This window comes from Larus michahellis, unplaced genomic scaffold (assembly GCF_964199755.1).
Source record: "Larus michahellis unplaced genomic scaffold, bLarMic1.1 SCAFFOLD_52, whole genome shotgun sequence".
NCBI classification, from domain to species: domain Eukaryota; kingdom Metazoa; phylum Chordata; class Aves; order Charadriiformes; family Laridae; genus Larus; species Larus michahellis.
Genome location: NW_027435923.1, coordinates 1,320,030 through 1,342,752, shown reverse-complemented (window position 1 = coordinate 1,342,752; position 22,723 = coordinate 1,320,030).

Sequence of the window (22,723 nt, the reverse complement as noted above, 5' to 3'; positions counted from 1 at the left end):
CACTTTCCCTGTAGGAGATACCGCAAGACGTTTCTGTATATTGGGCACAGCGCTCTGCACGGTGTTAGCAGAGACTTTCCCGGGACAGTGAAACCCTATGTCAGAGACACTGAGAAGAAGCCCCAATGTTCCCTCCAGGCACTTTCAGTGTGGCTGCCTTCTCCACGTGGTTCCTGGTTTCACTGCGGCTCTGAAGAGAATGTTAGCAAAGAGGTAACCGGGACAGTGAAAACAGTACTCAAAGACAGGGAGAGCAAGCTCTCTCTTGGCACTTTGGATGTGGGACATACAGCGAGATGTTTGCTGCTTTTGCGTTTGGCTGCTGGGAGATTTAAAGCACAAAGATATCTAGTTGATTTGAAGCAGTTCCGAGAAAGTCTAAACATAATCCCCACTTCTCCCTCCTGGCACTTTCCATGTGGGAGATATAGCAGGATGTATATTGGTTTTGAGGACAACTCAATGGACAGTGTAGGGAGAAAAGGTCCTGGCTCCTTGAATGCCGTTTCTGGAGACACTGCGATCAATGTGGGAGATATGTCAAGATGTGTGTTTGTTTTGAGGACGGCTCTCTGGAGAGTCTTAGCAAAGAGGTCACACAGATAATCAGAGCAATTCTCAGAGACACTGAGAACAAGCTCCGCAATTCCCTCCTGGCACTTTCCCTGTAGGAGATACCGCAAGACGTTTCTGTATATTGGGCACAGCGCTCTGCACGGTGTTAGCAGAGACTTTCCCGGGACAGTGAAACCCTATGTCAGAGACACTGAGAAGAAGCCCCAATGTTCCCTCCAGGCACTTTCAGTGTGGCTGCCTTCTCCACGTGGTTCCTGGTTTCACTGCGGCTCTGAAGAGAATGTTAGCAAAGAGGTAACCGGGACAGTGAAAACAGTACTCAAAGACAGGGAGAGCAAGCTCTCTCTTGGCACTTTGGATGTGGGACATACAGCGAGATGTTTGCTGCTTTTGCGTTTGGCTGCTGGGAGATTTAAAGCACAAAGATATCTAGTTGATTTGAAGCAGTTCCGAGAAAGTCTAAACATAATCCCCACTTCTCCCTCCTGGCACTTTCCATGTGGGAGATATAGCAGGATGTATATTGGTTTTGAGGACAACTCAATGGACAGTGTAGGGAGAAAAGGTCCTGGCTCCTTGAATGCCGTTTCTGGAGACACTGCGATCAATGTGGGAGATATGTCAAGATGTGTGTTTGTTTTGAGGACGGCTCTCTGGAGAGTCTTAGCAAAGAGGTCACACAGATAATCAGAGCAATTCTCAGAGACACTGAGAACAAGCTCCGCAATTCCCTCCTGGCACTTTCCCTGTAGGAGATACCGCAAGACGTTTCTGTATATTGGGCACAGCGCTCTGCACGGTGTTAGCAGAGACTTTCCCGGGACAGTGAAACCCTATGTCAGAGACACTGAGAAGAAGCCCCAACGTTCCCTCCAGGCACTTTCAGTGTGGGTGCTTTCTCCACGTGGTTCCTGGTTTCACTGCGGCTCTGAAGAGAATCTTAGCAAAGAGGTAACCGGGACAGTGAAAACAGTACTCAAAGACAGGGAGAGCAAGCTCTCTCTTGGCACTTTGGATGTGGGACATACAGCGAGATGTTTGCTGCTTTTGCGTTTGGCTGTTGGGAGATTTACAGCACAAAGATATCTAGTTGATTTGAAGCAGTTCCGAGAAAGTCTAAACATAATCCCCACTTCTCCCTCCTGGCACTTTCCATGTGGGAGATATAGCAGGATGTATATTGGTTTTGAGGACAACTCAATGGACAGTGTAGGGAGAAAACCTCCTGGCTCCTTGAATGCCGTTTCTGGAGACACTGCGATCAATGTGGGAGATATGTCAAGATGTGTGTTTGTTTTGAGGACGGCTCTCTGGAGAGTCTTAGCAAAGAGGTCACACAGATAATCAGAGCAATTCTCAGAGACACTGAGAACAAGCTCCGCAATTCCCTCCTGGCACTTTCCCTGTAGGAGATACCGCAAGACGTTTCTGTATATTGGGCACAGCGCTCTGCACGGTGTTAGCAGAGACTTTCCCGGGACAGTGAAACCCTATGTCAGAGACACTGAGAAGAAGCCTCAATGTTCCCTCCAGGCACTTTCAGTGTGGGTGCTTTCTCCACGTGGTTCCTGGTTTCACTGCGGCTCTGAAGAGAATGTTAGCAAAGAGGTAACCGGGACAGTGAAAACAGTACTCAAAGACAGGGAGAGCAAGCTCTCTCTTGGCACTTTGGATGTGGGACATACAGCGAGATGTTTGCTGCTTTTGCGTTTGGCTGTTGGGAGATTTACAGCACAAAGATATCTAGTTGATTTGAAGCAGTTCCGAGAAAGTCTAAACATAATCCCCACTTCTCCCTCCTGGCACTTTCCATGTGGGAGATATAGCAGGATGTATATTGGTTTTGAGGACAACTCAATGGACAGTGTAGGGAGAAAAGGTCCTGGCTCCTTGAATGCCGTTTCTGGAGACACTGCGATCAATGTGGGAGATATGTCAAGATGTGTGTTGGTTTTGAGGACGGCTCTCTGGAGAGTCTTAGCAAAGAGGTCACACAGATAATCAGAGCAATTCTCAGAGACACTGAGAACAAGCTCCGCAATTCCCTCCTGGCACTTTCCCTGTAGGAGATACCGCAAGACGTTTCTGTATATTGGGCACAGCGCTCTGCACGGTGTTAGCAGAGACTTTCCCGGGACAGTGAAACCCTATGTCAGAGACACTGAGAAGAAGCCCATATGTTCCCTCCAGGCACTTTCAGTGTGGGTGCTTTCTCCACGTGGTTCCTGGTTTCACTGCAGCTCTGAAGAGAATGTTAGCAAAGAGGTAACCGGGACAGTGAAAACAGTACTCAAAGACAGGGAGAGCAAGCTCTCTCTTGGCACTTTGGATGTGGGACATACAGCGAGATGTTTGCTGCTTTTGCGTTTGGCTGTTGGGAGATTTACAGCACAAAGATATCTAGTTGATTTGAAGCAGTTCCGAGAAAGTCTAAACATAATCCCCACTTCTCCCTCCTGGCACTTTCCATGTGGGAGATATAGCAGGATGTATATTGGTTTTGAGGACAACTCAATGGACAGTGTAGGGAGAAAAGGTCCTGGCTCCTTGAATGCCGTTTCTGGAGACACTGCGATCAATGTGGGAGATATGTCAAGATGTGTGTTTGTTTTGAGGACAGCTCTCTGGAGAGTCTTAGCAAAGAGGTCACACAGATAATCAGAGCAATTCTCAGAGACACTGAGAACAAGCTCCGCAATTCCCTCCTGGCACTTTCCCTGTAGGAGATACCGCAAGACGTTTCTGTATATTGGGCACAGCGCTCTGCACGGTGTTAGCAGAGACTTTCCCGGGACAGTGAAACCCTATGTCAGAGACACTGAGAAGAAGCCCCAATGTTCCCTCCAGGCACTTTCAGTGTGGCTGCCTTCTCCACGTGGTTCCTGGTTTCACTGCGGCTCTGAAGAGAATGTTAGCAAAGAGGTAACCGGGACAGTGAAAACAGTACTCAAAGACAGGGAGAGCAAGCTCTCTCTTGGCACTTTGGATGTGGGACATACAGCGAGATGTTTGCTGCTTTTGCGTTTGGCTGCTGGGAGATTTAAAGCACAAAGATATCTAGTTGATTTGAAGCAGTTCCGAGAAAGTCTAAACATAATCCCCACTTCTCCCTCCTGGCACTTTCCATGTGGGAGATATAGCAGGATGTATATTGGTTTTGAGGACAACTCAATGGACAGTGTAGGGAGAAAACCTCCTGGCTCCTTGAATGCCGTTTCTGGAGACACTGCGATCAATGTGGGAGATATGTCAAGATGTGTGTTTGTTTTGAGGACGGCTCTCTGGAGAGTCTTAGCAAAGAGGTCACACAGATAATCAGAGCAATTCTCAGAGACACTGAGAACAAGCTCCGCAATTCCCTCCTGGCACTTTCCCTGTAGGAGATACCGCAAGACGTTTCTGTATATTGGGCACAGCGCTCTGCACGGTGTTAGCAGAGACTTTCCCGGGACAGTGAAACCCTATGTCAGAGACACTGAGAAGAAGCCCCAACGTTCCCTCCAGGCACTTTCAGTGTGGGTGCTTTCTCCACGTGGTTCCTGGTTTCACTGCGGCTCTGAAGAGAATGTTAGCAAAGAGGTAACCGGGACAGTGAAAACAGTACTCAAAGACAGGGAGAGCAAGCTCTCTCTTGGCACTTTGGATGTGGGACATACAGCGAGATGTTTGCTGCTTTTGCGTTTGGCTGTTGGGAGATTTACAGCACAAAGATATCTAGTTGATTTGAAGCAGTTCCGAGAAAGTCTAAACATAATCCCCACTTCTCCCTCCTGGCACTTTCCATGTGGGAGATATAGCAGGATGTATATTGGTTTTGAGGACAACTCAATGGACAGTGTAGGGAGAAAACCTCCTGGCTCCTTGAATGCCGTTTCTGGAGACACTGCGATCAATGTGGGAGATATGTCAAGATGTGTGTTTGTTTTGAGGACGGCTCTCTGGAGAGTCTTAGCAAAGAGGTCACACAGATAATCAGAGCAATTCTCAGAGACACTGAGAACAAGCTCCGCAATTCCCTCCTGGCACTTTCCCTGTAGGAGATACCGCAAGACGTTTCTGTATATTGGGCACAGCGCTCTGCACGGTGTTAGCAGAGACTTTCCCGGGACAGTGAAACCCTATGTCAGAGACACTGAGAAGAAGCCCCAATGTTCCCTCCAGGCACTTTCAGTGTGGGTGCTTTCTCCACGTGGTTCCTGGTTTCACTGCAGCTCTGAAGAGAATGTTAGCAAAGAGGTAACCGGGACAGTGAAAACAGTACTCAAAGACAGGGAGAGCAAGCTCTCTCTTGGCACTTTGGATGTGGGACATACAGCGAGATGTTTGCTGCTTTTGCGTTTGGCTGTTGGGAGATTTACAGCACAAAGATATCTAGTTGATTTGAAGCAGTTCCGAGAAAGTCTAAACATAATCCCCACTTCTCCCTCCTGGCACTTTCCATGTGGGAGATATAGCAGGATGTATATTGGTTTTGAGGACAACTCAATGGACAGTGTAGGGAGAAAACCTCCTGGCTCCTTGAATGCCGTTTCTGGAGACACTGCGATCAATGTGGGAGATATGTCAAGATGTGTGTTGGTTTTGAGGACGGCTCTCTGGAGAGTCTTAGCAAAGAGGTCACACGGATAATCAGAGCAATTCTCAGAGACACTGAGAACAAGCTCCACAATTCCCTCCTGGCACTTTCCCTGTAGGAGATACCGCAAGACGTTTCTGTATATTGGGCACAGCGCTCTGCACGGTGTTAGCAGAGACTTTCCCGGGACAGTGAAACCCTATGTCAGAGACACTGAGAAGAAGCCTCAATGTTCCCTCCAGGCACTTTCAGTGTGGGTGCTTTCTCCACGTGGTTCCTGGTTTCACTGCGGCTCTGAAGAGAATGTTAGCAAAGAGGTAACCGGGACAGTGAAAACAGTACTCAAAGACAGGGAGAGCAAGCTCTCTCTTGGCACTTTGGATGTGGGACATACAGCGAGATGTTTGCTGCTTTTGCGTTTGGCTGTTGGGAGATTTACAGCACAAAGATATCTAGTTGATTTGAAGCAGTTCCGAGAAAGTCTAAACATAATCCCCACTTCTCCCTCCTGGCACTTTCCATGTGGGAGATATAGCAGGATGTATATTGGTTTTGAGGACAACTCAATGGACAGTGTAGGGAGAAAAGGTCCTGGCTCCTTGAATGCCGTTTCTGGAGACACTGCGATCAATGTGGGAGATATGTCAAGATGTGTGTTGGTTTTGAGGACGGCTCTCTGGAGAGTCTTAGCAAAGAGGTCACACAGATAATCAGAGCAATTCTCAGAGACACTGAGAACAAGCTCCGCAATTCCCTCCTGGCACTTTCCCTGTAGGAGATACCGCAAGACGTTTCTGTATATTGGGCACAGCGCTCTGCACGGTGTTAGCAGAGACTTTCCCGGGACAGTGAAACCCTATGTCAGAGACACTGAGAAGAAGCCCATATGTTCCCTCCAGGCACTTTCAGTGTGGGTGCTTTCTCCACGTGGTTCCTGGTTTCACTGCAGCTCTGAAGAGAATGTTAGCAAAGAGGTAACCGGGACAGTGAAAACAGTACTCAAAGACAGGGAGAGCAAGCTCTCTCTTGGCACTTTGGATGTGGGACATACAGCGAGATGTTTGCTGCTTTTGCGTTTGGCTGTTGGGAGATTTACAGCACAAAGATATCTAGTTGATTTGAAGCAGTTCCGAGAAAGTCTAAACATAATCCCCACTTCTCCCTCCTGGCACTTTCCATGTGGGAGATATAGCAGGATGTATATTGGTTTTGAGGACAACTCAATGGACAGTGTAGGGAGAAAAGGTCCTGGCTCCTTGAATGCCGTTTCTGGAGACACTGCGATCAATGTGGGAGATATGTCAAGATGTGTGTTTGTTTTGAGGACAGCTCTCTGGAGAGTCTTAGCAAAGAGGTCACACAGATAATCAGAGCAATTCTCAGAGACACTGAGAACAAGCTCCGCAATTCCCTCCTGGCACTTTCCCTGTAGGAGATACCGCAAGACGTTTCTGTATATTGGGCACAGCGCTCTGCACGGTGTTAGCAGAGACTTTCCCGGGACAGTGAAACCCTATGTCAGAGACACTGAGAAGAAGCCCATATGTTCCCTCCAGGCACTTTCAGTGTGGGTGCTTTCTCCACGTGGTTCCTGGTTTCACTGCAGCTCTGAAGAGAATGTTAGCAAAGAGGTAACCGGGACAGTGAAAACAGTACTCAAAGACAGGGAGAGCAAGCTCTCTCTTGGCACTTTGGATGTGGGACATACAGCGAGATGTTTGCTGCTTTTGCGTTTGGCTGTTGGGAGATTTACAGCACAAAGATATCTAGTTGATTTGAAGCAGTTCCGAGAAAGTCTAAACATAATCCCCACTTCTCCCTCCTGGCACTTTCCATGTGGGAGATATAGCAGGATGTATATTGGTTTTGAGGACAACTCAATGGACAGTGTAGGGAGAAAAGGTCCTGGCTCCTTGAATGCCGTTTCTGGAGACACTGCGATCAATGTGGGAGATATGTCAAGATGTGTGTTTGTTTTGAGGACAGCTCTCTGGAGAGTCTTAGCAAAGAGGTCACACAGATAATCAGAGCAATTCTCAGAGACACTGAGAACAAGCTCCGCAATTCCCTCCTGGCACTTTCCCTGTAGGAGATACCGCAAGACGTTTCTGTATATTGGGCACAGCGCTCTGCACGGTGTTAGCAGAGACTTTCCCGGGACAGTGAAACCCTATGTCAGAGACACTGAGAAGAAGCCCCAATGTTCCCTCCAGGCACTTTCAGTGTGGCTGCCTTCTCCACGTGGTTCCTGGTTTCACTGCGGCTCTGAAGAGAATGTTAGCAAAGAGGTAACCGGGACAGTGAAAACAGTACTCAAAGACAGGGAGAGCAAGCTCTCTCTTGGCACTTTGGATGTGGGACATACAGCGAGATGTTTGCTGCTTTTGCGTTTGGCTGCTGGGAGATTTAAAGCACAAAGATATCTAGTTGATTTGAAGCAGTTCCGAGAAAGTCTAAACATAATCCCCACTTCTCCCTCCTGGCACTTTCCATGTGGGAGATATAGCAGGATGTATATTGGTTTTGAGGACAACTCAATGGACAGTGTAGGGAGAAAACCTCCTGGCTCCTTGAATGCCGTTTCTGGAGACACTGCGATCAATGTGGGAGATATGTCAAGATGTGTGTTTGTTTTGAGGACGGCTCTCTGGAGAGTCTTAGCAAAGAGGTCACACAGATAATCAGAGCAATTCTCAGAGACACTGAGAACAAGCTCCGCAATTCCCTCCTGGCACTTTCCCTGTAGGAGATACCGCAAGACGTTTCTGTATATTGGGCACAGCGCTCTGCACGGTGTTAGCAGAGACTTTCCCGGGACAGTGAAACCCTATGTCAGAGACACTGAGAAGAAGCCCCAACGTTCCCTCCAGGCACTTTCAGTGTGGGTGCTTTCTCCACGTGGTTCCTGGTTTCACTGCGGCTCTGAAGAGAATCTTAGCAAAGAGGTAACCGGGACAGTGAAAACAGTACTCAAAGACAGGGAGAGCAAGCTCTCTCTTGGCACTTTGGATGTGGGACATACAGCGAGATGTTTGCTGCTTTTGCGTTTGGCTGTTGGGAGATTTACAGCACAAAGATATCTAGTTGATTTGAAGCAGTTCCGAGAAAGTCTAAACATAATCCCCACTTCTCCCTCCTGGCACTTTCCATGTGGGAGATATAGCAGGATGTATATTGGTTTTGAGGACAACTCAATGGACAGTGTAGGGAGAAAACCTCCTGGCTCCTTGAATGCCGTTTCTGGAGACACTGCGATCAATGTGGGAGATATGTCAAGATGTGTGTTTGTTTTGAGGACGGCTCTCTTGAGAGTCTTAGCAAAGAGGTCACACAGATAATCAGAGCAATTCTCAGAGACACTGAGAACAAGCTCCGCAATTCCCTCCTGGCACTTTCCCTGTAGGAGATACCGCAAGACGTTTCTGTATATTGGGCACAGCGCTCTGCACGGTGTTAGCAGAGACTTTCCCGGGACAGTGAAACCCTATGTCAGAGACACTGAGAAGAAGCCCCAATGTTCCCTCCAGGCACTTTCAGTGTGGCTGCCTTCTCCACGTGGTTCCTGGTTTCACTGCAGCTCTGAAGAGAATGTTAGCAAAGAGGTAACCGGGACAGTGAAAACAGTACTCAAAGACAGGGAGAGCAAGCTCTCTCTTGGCACTTTGGATGTGGGACATACAGCGAGATGTTTGCTGCTTTTGCGTTTGGCTGTTGGGAGATGTACAGCACAAAGATATCTAGTTGATTTGAAGCAGTTCCGAGAAAGTCTAAACATAATCCCCACTTCTCCCTCCTGGCACTTTCCATGTGGGAGATATAGCAGGATGTATATTGGTTTTGAGGACAACTCAATGGACAGTGTAGGGAGAAAACCTCCTGGCTCCTTGAATGCCGTTTCTGGAGACACTGCGATCAATGTGGGAGATATGTCAAGATGTGTGTTGGTTTTGAGGACGGCTCTCTGGAGAGTCTTAGCAAAGAGGTCACACAGATAATCAGAGCAATTCTCAGAGACACTGAGAACAAGCTCCGCAATTCCCTCCTGGCACTTTCCCTGTAGGAGATACCGCAAGACGTTTCTGTATATTGGGCACAGCGCTCTGCACGGTGTCAGCAGAGACTTTCCCGGGACAGTGAAACCCTATGTCAGAGACACTGAGAAGAAGCCCCAATGTTCCCTCCAGGCACTTTCAGTGTGGGTGCTTTCTCCACGTGGTTCCTGGTTTCACTGCAGCTCTGAAGAGAATGTTAGCAAAGAGGTAACCGGGACAGTGAAAACAGTACTCAAAGACAGGGAGAGCAAGCTCTCTCTTGGCACTTTGGATGTGGGACATACAGCGAGATGTTTGCTGCTTTTGCGTTTGGCTGTTGGGAGATTTAAAGCACAAAGATATCTAGTTGATTTGAAGCAGTTCCGAGAAAGTCTAAACATAATCCCCACTTCTCCCTCCTGGCACTTTCCATGTGGGAGATATAGCAGGATGTATATTGGTTTTGAGGACAACTCAATGGACAGTGTAGGGAGAAAACCTCCTGGCTCCTTGAATGCCGTTTCTGGAGACACTGCGATCAATGTGGGAGATATGTCAAGATGTGTGTTTGTTTTGAGGACGGCTCTCTGGAGAGTCTTAGCAAAGAGGTCACACAGATAATCAGAGCAATTCTCAGAGACACTGAGAACAAGCTCCGCAATTCCCTCCTGGCACTTTCCCTGTAGGAGATACCGCAAGACGTTTCTGTATATTGGGCACAGCGCTCTGCACGGTGTTAGCAGAGACTTTCCCGGGACAGTGAAACCCTATGTCAGAGACACTGAGAAGAAGCCCCAATGTTCCCTCCAGGCACTTTCAGTGTGGCTGCCTTCTCCACGTGGTTCCTGGTTTCACTGCAGCTCTGAAGAGAATGTTAGCAAAGAGGTAACCGGGACAGTGAAAACAGTACTCAAAGACAGGGAGAGCAAGCTCTCTCTTGGCACTTTGGATGTGGGACATACAGCGAGATGTTTGCTGCTTTTGCGTTTGGCTGTTGGGAGATGTACAGCACAAAGATATCTAGTTGATTTGAAGCAGTTCCGAGAAAGTCTAAACATAATCCCCACTTCTCCCTCCTGGCACTTTCCATGTGGGAGATATAGCAGGATGTATATTGGTTTTGAGGACAACTCAATGGACAGTGTAGGGAGAAAACCTCCTGGCTCCTTGAATGCCGTTTCTGGAGACACTGCGATCAATGTGGGAGATATGTCAAGATGTGTGTTTGTTTTGAGGACGGCTCTCTGGAGAGTCTTAGCAAAGAGGTCACACAGATAATCAGAGCAATTCTCAGAGACACTGAGAACAAGCTCCGCAATTCCCTCCTGGCACTTTCCCTGTAGGAGATACCGCAAGACGTTTCTGTATATTGGGCACAGCGCTCTGCACGGTGTCAGCAGAGACTTTCCCGGGACAGTGAAACCCTATGTCAGAGACACTGAGAAGAAGCCCCAATGTTCCCTCCAGGCACTTTCAGTGTGGGTGCTTTCTCCACGTGGTTCCTGGTTTCACTGCAGCTCTGAAGAGAATGTTAGCAAAGAGGTAACCGGGACAGTGAAAACAGTACTCAAAGACAGGGAGAGCAAGCTCTCTCTTGGCACTTTGGATGTGGGACATACAGCGAGATGTTTGCTGCTTTTGCGTTTGGCTGTTGGGAGATTTACAGCACAAAGATATCTAGTTGATTTGAAGCAGTTCCGAGAAAGTCTAAACATAATCCCCACTTCTCCCTCCTGGCACTTTCCATGTGGGAGATATAGCAGGATGTATATTGGTTTTGAGGACAACTCAATGGACAGTGTAGGGAGAAAACCTCCTGGCTCCTTGAATGCCGTTTCTGGAGACACTGCGATCAATGTGGGAGATATGTCAAGATGTGTGTTTGTTTTGAGGACGGCTCTCTGGAGAGTCTTAGCAAAGAGGTCACACAGATAATCAGAGCAATTCTCAGAGACACTGAGAACAAGCTCCGCAATTCCCTCCTGGCACTTTCCCTGTAGGAGATACCGCAAGACGTTTCTGTATATTGGGCACAGCGCTCTGCACGGTGTTAGCAGAGACTTTCCCGGGACAGTGAAACCCTATGTCAGAGACACTGAGAAGAAGCCCCAATGTTCCCTCCAGGCACTTTCAGTGTGGGTGCTTTCTCCACGTGGTTCCTGGTTTCACTGCGGCTCTGAAGAGAATCTTAGCAAAGAGGTAACCGGGACAGTGAAAACAGTACTCAAAGACAGGGAGAGCAAGCTCTCTCTTGGCACTTTGGATGTGGGACATACAGCGAGATGTTTGCTGCTTTTGCGTTTGGCTGTTGGGAGATTTACAGCACAAAGATATCTAGTTGATTTGAAGCAGTTCCGAGAAAGTCTAAACATAATCCCCACTTCTCCCTCCTGGCACTTTCCATGTGGGAGATATAGCAGGATGTATATTGGTTTTGAGGACAACTCAATGGACAGTGTAGGGAGAAAACCTCCTGGCTCCTTGAATGCCGTTTCTGGAGACACTGCGATCAATGTGGGAGATATGTCAAGATGTGTGTTTGTTTTGAGGACGGCTCTCTTGAGAGTCTTAGCAAAGAGGTCACACAGATAATCAGAGCAATTCTCAGAGACACTGAGAACAAGCTCCACAATTCCCTCCTGGCACTTTCCCTGTAGGAGATACCGCAAGACGTTTCTGTATATTGGGCACAGCGCTCTGCACGGTGTTAGCAGAGACTTTCCCGGGACAGTGAAACCCTATGTCAGAGACACTGAGAAGAAGCCCCAATGTTCCCTCCAGGCACTTTCAGTGTGGTTGCTTTCTCCATGTGGTTCCTGGTTTCACTGCAGCTCTGAAGAGAATGTTAGCAAAGAGGTAACCGGGACAGTGAAAACAGTACTCAAAGACAGGGAGAGCAAGCTCTCTCTTGGCACTTTGGATGTGGGACATACAGCGAGATGTTTGCTGCTTTTGCGTTTGGCTGTTGGGAGATTTACAGCACAAAGATATCTAGTTGATTTGAAGCAGTTCCGAGAAAGTCTAAACATAATCCCCACTTCTCCCTCCTGGCACTTTCCATGTGGGAGATATAGCAGGATGTATATTGGTTTTGAGGACAACTCAATGGACAGTGTAGGGAGAAAACCTCCTGGCTCCTTGAATGCCGTTTCTGGAGACACTGCGATCAATGTGGGAGATATGTCAAGATGTGTGTTGGTTTTGAGGACGGCTCTCTGGAGAGTCTTAGCAAAGAGGTCACACAGATAATCAGAGCAATTCTCAGAGACACTGAGAACAAGCTCCGCAATTCCCTCCTGGCACTTTCCCTGTAGGAGATACCACAAGACGTTTCTGTATATTGGGCACAGCGCTCTGCACGGTGTTAGCAGAGACTTTCCCGGGACAGTGAAACCCTATGTCAGAGACACTGAGAAGAAGCCCCAATGTTCCTTCCAGGCACTTTCAATGTGGGTGCTTTCTCCACGTGGTTCCTGGTTTCACTGCAGCTCTGAAGAGAATGTTAGCAAAGAGGTAACCGGGACAGTGAAAACAGTACTCAAAGACAGGGAGAGCAAGCTCTCTCTTGGCACTTTGGATGTGGGACATACAGCGAGATGTTTGCTGCTTTTGCGTTTGGCTGTTGGGAGATTTACAGCACAAAGATATCTAGTTGATTTGAAGCAGTTCCGAGAAAGTCTAAACATAATCCCCACTTCTCCCTCCTGGCACTTTCCATGTGGGAGATATAGCAGGATGTATATTGGTTTTGAGGACAACTCAATGGACAGTGTAGGGAGAAAACCTCCTGGCTCCTTGAATGCCGTTTCTGGAGACACTGCGATCAATGTGGGAGATATGTCAAGATGTGTGTTTGTTTTGAGGACGGCTCTCTGGAGAGTCTTAGCAAAGAGGTCACACAGATAATCAGAGCAATTCTCAGAGACACTGAGAACAAGCTCCGCAATTCCCTCCTGGCACTTTCCCTGTAGGAGATACCGCAAGACGTTTCTGTATATTGGGCACAGCGCTCTGCACGGTGTTAGCAGAGACTTTCCCGGGACAGTGAAACCCTATGTCAGAGACACTGAGAAGAAGCCCCAATGTTCCCTCCAGGCACTTTCAGTGTGGGTGCTTTCTCCATGTGGTTCCTGGTTTCACTGCAGCTCTGAAGAGAATGTTAGCAAAGAGGTAACCGGGACAGTGAAAACAGTACTCAAAGACAGGGAGAGCAAGCTCTCTCTTGGCACTTTGGATGTGGGACATACAGCGAGATGTTTGCTGCTTTTGCGTTTGGCTGTTGGGAGATTTACAGCACAAAGATATCTAGTTGATTTGAAGCAGTTCCGAGAAAGTCTAAACATAATCCCCACTTCTCCCTCCTGGCACTTTCCATGTGGGAGATATAGCAGGATGTATATTGGTTTTGAGGACAACTCAATGGACAGTGTAGGGAGAAAACCTCCTGGCTCCTTGAATGCCGTTTCTGGAGACACTGCGATCAATGTGGGAGATATGTCAAGATGTGTGTTTGTTTTGAGGACAGCTCTCTGGAGAGTCTTAGCAAAGAGGTCACACAGATAATCAGAGCAATTCTCAGAGACACTGAGAACAAGCTCCGCAATTCCCTCCTGGCACTTTCCCTGTAGGAGATACCGCAAGACGTTTCTGTATATTGGGCACAGCGCTCTGCACGGTGTTAGCAGAGACTTTCCCGGGACAGTGAAACCCTATGTCAGAGACACTGAGAAGAAGCCCCAATGTTCCCTCCAGGCACTTTCAGTGTGGCTGCCTTCTCCACGTGGTTCCTGGTTTCACTGCGGCTCTGAAGAGAATGTTAGCAAAGAGGTAACCGGGACAGTGAAAACAGTACTCAAAGACAGGGAGAGCAAGCTCTCTCTTGGCACTTTGGATGTGGGACATACAGCGAGATGTTTGCTGCTTTTGCGTTTGGCTGCTGGGAGATTTAAAGCACAAAGATATCTAGTTGATTTGAAGCAGTTCCGAGAAAGTCTAAACATAATCCCCACTTCTCCCTCCTGGCACTTTCCATGTGGGAGATATAGCAGGATGTATATTGGTTTTGAGGACAACTCAATGGACAGTGTAGGGAGAAAAGGTCCTGGCTCCTTGAATGCCGTTTCTGGAGACACTGCGATCAATGTGGGAGATATGTCAAGATGTGTGTTTGTTTTGAGGACGGCTCTCTGGAGAGTCTTAGCAAAGAGGTCACACAGATAATCAGAGCAATTCTCAGAGACACTGAGAACAAGCTCCGCAATTCCCTCCTGGCACTTTCCCTGTAGGAGATACCGCAAGACGTTTCTGTATATTGGGCACAGCGCTCTGCACGGTGTTAGCAGAGACTTTCCCGGGACAGTGAAACCCTATGTCAGAGACACTGAGAAGAAGCCCCAACGTTCCCTCCAGGCACTTTCAGTGTGGGTGCTTTCTCCACGTGGTTCCTGGTTTCACTGCGGCTCTGAAGAGAATCTTAGCAAAGAGGTAACCGGGACAGTGAAAACAGTACTCAAAGACAGGGAGAGCAAGCTCTCTCTTGGCACTTTGGATGTGGGACATACAGCGAGATGTTTGCTGCTTTTGCGTTTGGCTGTTGGGAGATTTACAGCACAAAGATATCTAGTTGATTTGAAGCAGTTCCGAGAAAGTCTAAACATAATCCCCACTTCTCCCTCCTGGCACTTTCCATGTGGGAGATATAGCAGGATGTATATTGGTTTTGAGGACAACTCAATGGACAGTGTAGGGAGAAAACCTCCTGGCTCCTTGAATGCCGTTTCTGGAGACACTGCGATCAATGTGGGAGATATGTCAAGATGTGTGTTTGTTTTGAGGACGGCTCTCTGGAGAGTCTTAGCAAAGAGGTCACACAGATAATCAGAGCAATTCTCAGAGACACTGAGAACAAGCTCCGCAATTCCCTCCTGGCACTTTCCCTGTAGGAGATACCGCAAGACGTTTCTGTATATTGGGCACAGCGCTCTGCACGGTGTTAGCAGAGACTTTCCCGGGACAGTGAAACCCTATGTCAGAGACACTGAGAAGAAGCCCCAACGTTCCCTCCAGGCACTTTCAGTGTGGGTGCTTTCTCCACGTGGTTCCTGGTTTCACTGCGGCTCTGAAGAGAATCTTAGCAAAGAGGTAACCGGGACAGTGAAAACAGTACTCAAAGACAGGGAGAGCAAGCTCTCTCTTGGCACTTTGGATGTGGGACATACAGCGAGATGTTTGCTGCTTTTGCGTTTGGCTGTTGGGAGATTTACAGCACAAAGATATCTAGTTGATTTGAAGCAGTTCCGAGAAAGTCTAAACATAATCCCCACTTCTCCCTCCTGGCACTTTCCATGTGGGAGATATAGCAGGATGTATATTGGTTTTGAGGACAACTCAATGGACAGTGTAGGGAGAAAAGGTCCTGGCTCCTTGAATGCCGTTTCTGGAGACACTGCGATCAATGTGGGAGATATGTCAAGATGTGTGTTGGTTTTGAGGACGGCTCTCTGGAGAGTCTTAGCAAAGAGGTCACACAGATAATCAGAGCAATTCTCAGAGACACTGAGAACAAGCTCCGCAATTCCCTCCTGGCACTTTCCCTGTAGGAGATACCGCAAGACGTTTCTGTATATTGGGCACAGCGCTCTGCACGGTGTTAGCAGAGACTTTCCCGGGACAGTGAAACCCTATGTCAGAGACACTGAGAAGAAGCCCATATGTTCCCTCCAGGCACTTTCAGTGTGGGTGCTTTCTCCACGTGGTTCCTGGTTTCACTGCAGCTCTGAAGAGAATGTTAGCAAAGAGGTAACCGGGACAGTGAAAACAGTACTCAAAGACAGGGAGAGCAAGCTCTCTCTTGGCACTTTGGATGTGGGACATACAGCGAGATGTTTGCTGCTTTTGCGTTTGGCTGTTGGGAGATTTACAGCACAAAGATATCTAGTTGATTTGAAGCAGTTCCGAGAAAGTCTAAACATAATCCCCACTTCTCCCTCCTGGCACTTTCCATGTGGGAGATATAGCAGGATGTATATTGGTTTTGAGGACAACTCAATGGACAGTGTAGGGAGAAAAGGTCCTGGCTCCTTGAATGCCGTTTCTGGAGACACTGCGATCAATGTGGGAGATATGTCAAGATGTGTGTTTGTTTTGAGGACGGCTCTCTGGAGAGTCTTAGCAAAGAGGTCACACAGATAATCAGAGCAATTCTCAGAGACACTGAGAACAAGCTCCGCAATTCCCTCCTGGCACTTTCCCTGTAGGAGATACCGCAAGACGTTTCTGTATATTGGGCACAGCGCTCTGCACGGTGTTAGCAGAGACTTTCCCGGGACAGTGAAACCCTATGTCAGAGACACTGAGAAGAAGCCCCAATGTTCCCTCCAGGCACTTTCAGTGTGGCTGCCTTCTCCACGTGGTTCCTGGTTTCACTGCGGCTCTGAAGAGAATGTTAGCAAAGAGGTAACCGGGACAGTGAAAACAGTACTCAAAGACAGGGAGAGCAAGCTCTCTCTTGGCACTTTGGATGTGGGACATACAGCGAGATGTTTGCTGCTTTTGCGTTTGGCTGCTGGGAGATTTAAAGCACAAAGATATCTAGTTGATTTGAAGCAGTTCCGAGAAAGTCTAAACATAATCCCCACTTCTCCCTCCTGGCACTTTCCATGTGGGAGATATAGCAGGATGTATATTGGTTTTGAGGACAACTCAATGGACAGTGTAGGGAGAAAACCTCCTGGCTCCTTGAATGCCGTTTCTGGAGACACTGCGATCAATGTGGGAGATATGTCAAGATGTGTGTTTGTTTTGAGGACGGCTCTCTGGAGAGTCTTAGCAAAGAGGTCACACAGATAATCAGAGCAATTCTCAGAGACACTGAGAACAAGCTCCGCAATTCCCTCCTGGCACTTTCCCTGTAGGAGATACCGCAAGACGTTTCTGTATATTGGGCACAGCGCTCTGCACGGTGTTAGCAGAGACTTTCCCGGGACAGTGAAACCCTATGTCAGAGACACTGAGAAGAAGCCCCAACGTTCCCTCCAGGCACTTTCAGTGTGGGTGCTTTCTCCACGTGGTTCCTGGTTTCACTGCGGCTCTGAAGAGAATCTTAGCAAAGAGGTAACCGGGACAGTGAAAACAGTACTCAAAGACAGGGAGAGCAAGCTCTCTCTTGGCACTTTGGATGTGGGACATACAGCGAGATGTTTGCTGCTTTTGCGTTTGGCTGTTGGGAGATTTACAGCACAAAGATATCTAGTTGATTTGAAGCAGTTCCGAGAAAGTCTAAACATAATCCCCACTTCTCCCTCCTGGCACTTTCCATGTGGGAGATATAGCAGGATGTATATTGGTTTTGAGGACAACTCAATGGACAGTGTAGGGAGAAAACCTCCTGGCTCCTTGAATGCCGTTTCTGGAGACACTGCGATCAATGTGGGAGATATGTCAAGATGTGTGTTTGTTTTGAGGACGGCTCTCTTGAGAGTCTTAGCAAAGAGGTCACACAGATAATCAGAGCAATTCTCAGAGACACTGAGAACAAGCTCCGCAATTCCCTCCTGGCACTTTCCCTGTAGGAGATACCGCAAGACGTTTCTGTATATTGGGCACAGCGCTCTGCACGGTGTTAGCAGAGACTTTCCCGGGACAGTGAAACCCTATGTCAGAGACACTGAGAAGAAGCCCCAATGTTCCCTCCAGGCACTTTCAGTGTGGCTGCCTTCTCCACGTGGTTCCTGGTTTCACTGCAGCTCTGAAGAGAATGTTAGCAAAGAGGTAACCGGGACAGTGAAAACAGTACTCAAAGACAGGGAGAGCAAGCTCTCTCTTGGCACTTTGGATGTGGGACATACAGCGAGATGTTTGCTGCTTTTGCGTTTGGCTGTTGGGAGATTTACAGCACAAAGATATCTAGTTGATTTGAAGCAGTTCCGAGAAAGTCTAAACATAATCCCCACTTCTCCCTCCTGGCACTTTCCATGTGGGAGATATAGCAGGATGTATATTGGTTTTGAGGACAACTCAATGGACAGTGTAGGGAGAAAACCTCCTGGCTCCTTGAATGCCGTTTCTGGAGACACTGCGATCAATGTGGGAGATATGTCAAGATGTGTGTTTGTTTTGAGGACGGCTCTCTGGAGAGTCTTAGCAAAGAGGTCACACAGATAATCAGAGCAATTCTCAGAGACACTGAGAACAAGCTCCGCAATTCCCTCCTGGCACTTTCCCTGTAGGAGATACCGCAAGACGTTTCTGTATATTGGGCACAGCGCTCTGCACGGTGTTAGCAGAGACTTTCCCGGGACAGTGAAACCCTATGTCAGAGACACTGAGAAGAAGCCCCAATGTTCCCTCCAGGCACTTTCAGTGTGGGTGCTTTCTCCACGTGGTTCCTGGTTTCACTGCGGCTCTGAAGAGAATCTTAGCAAAGAGGTAACCGGGACAGTGAAAACAGTACTCAAAGACAGGGAGAGCAAGCTCTCTCTTGGCACTTTGGATGTGGGACATACAGCGAGATGTTTGCTGCTTTTGCGTTTGGCTGTTGGGAGATTTACAGCACAAAGATATCTAGTTGATTTGAAGCAGTTCCGAGAAAGTCTAAACATAATCCCCACTTCTCCCTCCTGGCACTTTCCATGTGGGAGATATAGCAGGATGTATATTGGTTTTGAGGACAACTCAATGGACAGTGTAGGGAGAAAACCTCCTGGCTCCTTGAATGCCGTTTCTGGAGACACTGCGATCAATGTGGGAGATATGTCAAGATGTGTGTTTGTTTTGAGGACGGCTCTCTTGAGAGTCTTAGCAAAGAGGTCACACAGATAATCAGAGCAATTCTCAGAGACACTGAGAACAAGCTCCACAATTCCCTCCTGGCACTTTCCCTGTAGGAGATACCGCAAGACGTTTCTGTATATTGGGCACAGCGCTCTGCACGGTGTTAGCAGAGACTTTCCCGGGACAGTGAAACCCTATGTCAGAGACACTGAGAAGAAGCCCCAATGTTCCCTCCAGGCACTTTCAGTGTGGTTGCTTTCTCCATGTGGTTCCTGGTTTCACTGCAGCTCTGAAGAGAATGTTAGCAAAGAGGTAACCGGGACAGTGAAAACAGTACTCAAAGACAGGGAGAGCAAGCTCTCTCTTGGCACTTTGGATGTGGGACATACAGCGAGATGTTTGCTGCTTTTGCGTTTGGCTGTTGGGAGATTTACAGCACAAAGATATCTAGTTGATTTGAAGCAGTTCCGAGAAAGTCTAAACATAATCCCCACTTCTCCCTCCTGGCACTTTCCATGTGGGAGATATAGCAGGATGTATATTGGTTTTGAGGACAACTCAATGGACAGTGTAGGGAGAAAACCTCCTGGCTCCTTGAATGCCGTTTCTGGAGACACTGCGATCAATGTGGGAGATATGTCAAGATGTGTGTTGGTTTTGAGGACGGCTCTCTGGAGAGTCTTAGCAAAGAGGTCACACAGATAATCAGAGCAATTCTCAGAGACACTGAGAACAAGCTCCGCAATTCCCTCCTGGCACTTTCCCTGTAGGAGATACCACAAGACGTTTCTGTATATTGGGCACAGCGCTCTGCACGGTGTTAGCAGAGACTTTCCCGGGACAGTGAAACCCTATGTCAGAGACACTGAGAAGAAGCCCCAATGTTCCTTCCAGGCACTTTCAATGTGGGTGCTTTCTCCACGTGGTTCCTGGTTTCACTGCAGCTCTGAAGAGAATGTTAGCAAAGAGGTAACCGGGACAGTGAAAACAGTACTCAAAGACAGGGAGAGCAAGCTCTCTCTTGGCACTTTGGATGTGGGACATACAGCGAGATGTTTGCTGCTTTTGCGTTTGGCTGTTGGGAGATTTACAGCACAAAGATATCTAGTTGATTTGAAGCAGTTCCGAGAAAGTCTAAACATAATCCCCACTTCTCCCTCCTGGCACTTTCCATGTGGGAGATATAGCAGGATGTATATTGGTTTTGAGGACAACTCAATGGACAGTGTAGGGAGAAAACCTCCTGGCTCCTTGAATGCCGTTTCTGGAGACACTGCGATCAATGTGGGAGATATGTCAAGATGTGTGTTTGTTTTGAGGACGGCTCTCTTGAGAGTCTTAGCAAAGAGGTCACACAGATAATCAGAGCAATTCTCAGAGACACTGAGAACAAGCTCCGCAATTCCCTCCTGGCACTTTCCCTGTAGGAGATACCGCAAGACGTTTCTGTATATTGGGCACAGCGCTCTGCACGGTGTTAGCAGAGACTTTCCCGGGACAGTGAAACCCTATGTCAGAGACACTGAGAAGAAGCCCCAATGTTCCCTCCAGGCACTTTCAGTGTGGGTGCTTTCTCCATGTGGTTCCTGGTTTCACTGCAGCTCTGAAGAGAATGTTAGCAAAGAGGTAACCGGGACAGTGAAAACAGTACTCAAAGACAGGGAGAGCAAGCTCTCTCTTGGCACTTTGGATGTGGGACATACAGCGAGATGTTTGCTGCTTTTGCGTTTGGCTGTTGGGAGATTTACAGCACAAAGATATCTAGTTGATTTGAAGCAGTTCCGAGAAAGTCTAAACATAATCCCCACTTCTCCCTCCTGGCACTTTCCATGTGGGAGATATAGCAGGATGTATATTGGTTTTGAGGACAACTCAATGGACAGTGTAGGGAGAAAACCTCCTGGCTCCTTGAATGCCGTTTCTGGAGACACTGCGATCAATGTGGGAGATATGTCAAGATGTGTGTTTGTTTTGAGGACAGCTCTCTGGAGAGTCTTAGCAAAGAGGTCACACAGATAATCAGAGCAATTCTCAGAGACACTGAGAACAAGCTCCGCAATTCCCTCCTGGCACTTTCCCTGTAGGAGATACCGCAAGACGTTTCTGTATATTGGGCACAGCGCTCTGCACGGTGTTAGCAGAGACTTTCCCGGGACAGTGAAACCCTATGTCAGAGACACTGAGAAGAAGCCCCAATGTTCCCTCCAGGCACTTTCAGTGTGGCTGCCTTCTCCACGTGGTTCCTGGTTTCACTGCGGCTCTGAAGAGAATGTTAGCAAAGAGGTAACCGGGACAGTGAAAACAGTACTCAAAGACAGGGAGAGCAAGCTCTCTCTTGGCACTTTGGATGTGGGACATACAGCGAGATGTTTGCTGCTTTTGCGTTTGGCTGCTGGGAGATTTAAAGCACAAAGATATCTAGTTGATTTGAAGCAGTTCCGAGAAAGTCTAAACATAATCCCCACTTCTCCCTCCTGGCACTTTCCATGTGGGAGATATAGCAGGATGTATATTGGTTTTGAGGACAACTCAATGGACAGTGTAGGGAGAAAACCTCCTGGCTCCTTGAATGCCGTTTCTGGAGACACTGCGATCAATGTGGGAGATATGTCAAGATGTGTGTTTGTTTTGAGGACGGCTCTCTGGAGAGTCTTAGCAAAGAGGTCACACAGATAATCAGAGCAATTCTCAGAGACACTGAGAACAAGCTCCGCAATTCCCTCCTGGCACTTTCCCTGTAGGAGATACCGCAAGACGTTTCTGTATATTGGGCACAGCGCTCTGCACGGTGTTAGCAGAGACTTTCCCGGGACAGTGAAACCCTATGTCAGAGACACTGAGAAGAAGCCCCAATGTTCCCTCCAGGCACTTTCAGTGTGGGTGCTTTCTCCACGTGGTTCCTGGTTTCACTGCAGCTCTGAAGAGAATGTTAGCAAAGAGGTAACCGGGACAGTGAAAACAGTACTCAAAGACAGGGAGAGCAAGCTCTCTCTTGGCACTTTGGATGTGGGACATACAGCGAGATGTTTGCTGCTTTTGCGTTTGGCTGTTGGGAGATTTACAGCACAAAGATATCTAGTTGATTTGAAGCAGTTCCGAGAAAGTCTAAACATAATCCCCACTTCTCCCTCCTGGCACTTTCCATGTGGGAGATATAGCAGGATGTATATTGGTTTTGAGGACAACTCAATGGACAGTGTAGGGAGAAAACCTCCTGGCTCCTTGAATGCCGTTTCTGGAGACACTGCGATCAATGTGGGAGATATGTCAAGATGTGTGTTGGTTTTGAGGACGGCTCTCTGGAGAGTCTTAGCAAAGAGGTCACACGGATAATCAGAGCAATTCTCAGAGACACTGAGAACAAGCTCCACAATTCCCTCCTGGCACTTTCCCTGTAGGAGATACCGCAAGACGTTTCTGTATATTGGGCACAGCGCTCTGCACGGTGTTAGCAGAGACTTTCCCGGGACAGTGAAACCCTATGTCAGAGACACTGAGAAGAAGCCTCAATGTTCCCTCCAGGCACTTTCAGTGTGGGTGCTTTCTCCACGTGGTTCCTGGTTTCACTGCGGCTCTGAAGAGAATGTTAGCAAAGAGGTAACCGGGACAGTGAAAACAGTACTCAAAGACAGGGAGAGCAAGCTCTCTCTTGGCACTTTGGATGTGGGACATACAGCGAGATGTTTGCTGCTTTTGCGTTTGGCTGTTGGGAGATTTACAGCACAAAGATATCTAGTTGATTTGAAGCAGTTCCGAGAAAGTCTAAACA